This window comes from Cynara cardunculus, assembly GCF_001531365.2.
Source record: "Cynara cardunculus var. scolymus isolate 2C chromosome LG 10, CcrdV1, whole genome shotgun sequence".
NCBI lineage: Eukaryota > Viridiplantae > Streptophyta > Magnoliopsida > Asterales > Asteraceae > Cynara > Cynara cardunculus.
Window position 1 is genome coordinate 18,080,842 of NC_037537.1, and position 4,866 is coordinate 18,085,707.

Below are 4,866 nucleotides of genomic sequence, written 5' to 3' on the forward strand. Positions count from 1 at the left end.
ACAAAAAAATGAGGAATTTCAAATAGTTAATTTGATACTAATATCGATATATTTTTGTCAAATTTTTATGATATCGTCAGACATATTTTATTCAAAAATAAAAACATCATCGCTTTCTCAAAATCATATAAAGTCATATTATAACATCGACTGAGATAAAGAATAAAATGAAATATTAAAAACACGATGTATCTCGTTGCATTGTGGGAACACGCTTCTAGTATATTTATAAAATATTTTAATATTATAATAATACTGAAGTTTTAAAAATAAAATAATTGTTAAAGTAAATTTAATCATTTTTATAAAATTAATGTTTTATTTTAAAAAAGATTGTAGAGACGAAATTGCCCTCTAACCATCATGAACAATTTAAACATGGGGCCAGTGGGTACATTTCCTAGAGAAAGTGAATCCAATCATAATGGTAAATTGCTTTTCATGGCTGTCGTATCTAACACTACCAAGAAAGACCATAATGCCCTTACTATTTGGGTCAAAAACAAGTTTGACCAAATCAATATAAAAATCAAACGGTTTAAAATTTATACACGTGTATTAATGTGATAACTATGAAAACTTCTAAAACTAATATTTAACATATTAATAAATATATATTTGTTTTACAATATATTTATTTTATATGTATTCAGTTTATAATTTAAAAATTTTTATATATAACATTTGTTTTTACAAACACGTTCAAAAGGTTCATGTTATGAAACAGATACATGTGAAATAAATATATTATTAATCAACATTTTAATACCTAATATTAAATTAAAAGAACTCAAATAAAATAACACATGATACATAAGTTTTTAAAATTATCATAGTTTCATAAATTTTATAAAAAAATCCTTATAAATAATATAGATTTAAATAATAATTTATTATTTAAATTTAAAAATAAATAGTCTCATAAGTCATAACGTGGATAGACATTGGATTGGACACACAAGACGGTACAGCTGTAATGACAAATCTGAGTGCTAACTTCTACCCTTTTTGTGTTGGTGGAAGTAGATATGTATTTTAAAATTAAATAAAAACTAAAATTCATATTTTATTAAAATTCTGACCAGATCCATATGTCAAGCAAATTAATAATTTATATGATTTCTTTTATTAAAAATAAAATCTTACATTTATAGTTTTTTATTACCCTATTAAAAATACATATTATCAAATCACTTGATTCTGAGCTGTGATGTACAGATTCAGGTTCAAATGATTGTACTGAAAATCTCATTTTTTTTACAGTTTAAATCATTTAACCTGCCGAAAAATTAATCGTCATAGATAAACCGACTCAGATACCAAAATAAATACATCGTCAATTATATATATCTCGTCATGATTAAATCATTTATATTATTTGGTCATTTAACTTTAATAAAACAAGTCAATTATTTAAAATAATATATAATTAAATAAATGCAATAATAGGTTGTACGGTACAAGTAACAAAAGCAGGCATTGATGGGGTAGGTGGTAATATGAGGTAGCATGTGTTTTGGTGTCACACCTAACCATAATATCTCGTGTGTGGTTCCACACCACCCAATTATAATACGGCTCACCACAAAAAACCAAACCTACTTCTTTTATTTAATTTGTCAAAAAGTCAAAACTACCCTCTTAAATTCTCTTTATTTTCAAAATACATACATATATATATATATATATATTAGTTTATTATAAAATAATGAATAAATCTATGTTAATTTATTTGTAAATATATATTTTTTTTTCATAAATATGTTACATTATATCGAAGAAGTTGGATAGTCAAATCAATATTGTTTTTAGCATCGGAAAAGAGTACGAGTGTGTTTAAAAGGATTACATGATATATGAAGACTAATGATACCGTTTTGAATTCAGTTATATGCATTTATTGAACCGTAGATCTTCTTAAGACCCTAAATATATATAGCAGACTAAATATGTTTTGTCTTCTTTATGGACTTATTTAAATTATCATCTAAAAAGCTCAATTCATTGAACAAGTATAACCCAACCGTCTACATTCAGATCATAATTCGGTTTTCCGCTCTCTGTCTACTACGAAACTATAGAAATTAAACGAAGTCTACGAAATCCAACCTCAACCAAACGGCTTCTCGTTGAAACTTAGGGGCCGTTTACTAAACGCTTACCCGGTAAGTACTTACCGGATAATTTTCCTCACCGGATGAACATGGCAAGGGCCAAGAATCTTACCCGGTAAGAACTAGGATAAGGATGAAGAGTCTTACCCGGTAAGTAAGGGTGACGAGCGCTTACCAAGAAAATTGTTTCACGGAATACGTTTTGATGTACTACAACCTTACCCAATAAAATAAATTATAGTGTTGGCTCCTAACAATAAGCATTTACCAGGTAAGCATTTAGGTAAACAGCCCCTTACTCGAACAAGTATTCAAAACGAATTATGAACGATGAGGAATTCAAATTCACTTCAATATCATGTGGCCGACCATCTCGAGCCTCGTAAACCGAATACAACTTGGTTTTTTGAGTTGGAAATTAAGTCAACGGATCACATAACTTTTCATCAAAGAATAGAAAGCAACCAGAAACTAAATCTGAAAACCAAGAATTAACAAGAAATTGACTTACTATTTATGGTAAGAGGCTCCGGATCAGCGCCGTGCCTGCAGCGAGCAACTCTTTCCACTTATGGAAAGTTTGGGTTGGAGACGGTGGCAGAGGGTGGAGGGAGGGAGGAGAGAGTAAGATATGGGGTGGAGGGGTTGAATCTTATGGAGCAGAAGGGTTAGTATTTATTTGACTCATGGTTAGAGTCCACCTACCCTCAAAAAGCAATTGGATCCATCATTATTTTAACAATATACTCTGGAACAGTGACTGTGTTCCAATTGGTCCACTCTTTGTGACTTGGTAGGTGGGAATGTTAGCTGCCAACTCCATGACAAACTAATTTCCACTTTGTTTTTTAAGAGTTGTTAAAGTTTGAAATTTTATTTTACTTTTGATTTATAAGAGGTAGTATTGAAGTCTGAAATCTGAATCAGTCAGACTGTTTGTTTTTACGTCTGAAATCTGAAATCTGAATCAATATAAACACGAAAAAAGTCTCATAACGACTAGAACCAATATTCATATTGCATTAATTGTGTCGCCATCATCCCTTGCTCATTGGTTTGATCATACTCAAAAAATAACTCATATATAGGAGAGATTGATTTGTAGAGATCGTTTTAGATAGATCGGTAGCTTGAGACCGAGCGAGAGATCAATATGGTGTCTAGATCGTATGATGTGGATAAATCGGTATGATTTGGTAGCTGGAAATCAGGCGAGAGAACGAGAGATCGATATGGTGTCCTCATGTGTTAATAAGAGCCCATTAAGAGTTTAGACTACCACTTAAAAATTCAGAGGACAATAAGAGCTTTTCAGCTCTTATTTTCAAAAAAAATCAAACGGTCTGAAAATAAAAACGTCTGACCGATTCAGACTTAAGAAGTATTAAGAGTTTTTTTTTTTAAAAAACAAACAAGCCCAATATTGGTCCAAACCCACAAAATTTTAAACTGGAGGGGCCTTTTCTGAAGTCTTCACAAATCAAGGGTTTGTTTGAACATTTTACATTTTAGTTTATGATTGGAAGAGTTTTCATGTTTTAGTGGAAATGTGTAGTGTTTTTTAGAAGTGTAGGTTGGAGATGGTCTTAATGGTGTCATTAAGATATAACATCTGATTCAGTGAAAAGAGTATTTTGTTGGGGTACATTTACCTTTGAAATAGTTCAAGCAACTTCTGAATGATTTTTCATCTAGGGAAAACCTGTAGTATTTAGCCGGCGCATTATACCTGCATTGCCTTTCAAACTATCTCTGGCTCTCCTCCTCTCACGTCGTTGCTTGATTCACATTGATGGTCATTGTTGTACGTAGCTGCATCGCTAGTCGTTGCTTCTTGCTACTCACCGTTACATCTAGTTTTCTCACATCTACTTGTATTTCACCGGTTACTTTCATACATTCCTTCATGTTTTGTCTCTTGTTAAACTCCTACATGTCTGATTACTGGTTACAAATGTTTGTTTTACATCACATTTCTTTATTTTCTCTGTTTTGATCTATGGTTACGTTAATCTTCTTTGTTTTGATGGCATGGTTGTTGTTTCAACATTGTCTCTTTCCTTCTTGTTTGGCAGTTGTTTCAAGAATTATGAAGAGTTCCAAGCACCTTATTGTCGCAGGTTTATTTGTAAGTGAATTTTAGGTGAATCATTCAAGATAGCATCGTTGCTGCATATGCTTATAGAAAAGGAAATTCTTAATATTATGGTTGTTCAAAATATTGCATAGATACACACCATACAAAATCGCATGGTTTTGACCTTTTGCAGTACTAATATCAAAATTAGTGTATGTGAAAGTGAATTGAAGGCATGTAAAAGCAGATCATACCAAATTTGGAGTGAAACAAATCAAGGCCAGTGTTACAGTGATTTTTGTTGGCCAATAGCCGAAGGTAGTTTAACCAAGACCGCAATTGCAGTGACCAAATATATAAATTTGGAGAAATCGGCTAACATATTTTTGCAAACTTGTTAACTAATTTACATATTTAGTCCCTGTAATTGCGGATCTGGTTCAGAAAAATTCATTTTTTTACACTTTGATATCTCTACAAACTGCGGATTTATCAATTGCAGATCTATGATTATTTTCGTAATTTTAAGAGAGAAATGACTAAGAGATAAGATCCACCGATTAAAATAACTATTTTAATTAATTTATATGCTTGTATTGTATCGTGTGTGATGATGAAGAAGTGATCGCATGGATGGTATGTTGGGAGAGAGATACCATGATGCATAAAAATCTC

At 31.2% G+C, this 4,866-nt stretch overlaps 1 protein-coding gene across 1 annotated transcript in view; it reads right to left on the bottom strand.

Annotated features, from left to right (window-relative positions):
* The window catches only part of LOC112519280 (protein DETOXIFICATION 24-like), a 9,353-nt gene extending 6,623 nt beyond the window's left edge, over nt 1-2,730 (bottom strand). Inside the window, exon 1 of the mRNA XM_025127320.1 lies at nt 2,626-2,730. The gene's annotated coding sequence lies outside the window, so the exon portion shown is untranslated. The remainder of the gene's footprint in view (nt 1-2,625) is intronic.
* Nucleotides 2,731-4,866: the final 2,136 nt, after the last annotated feature.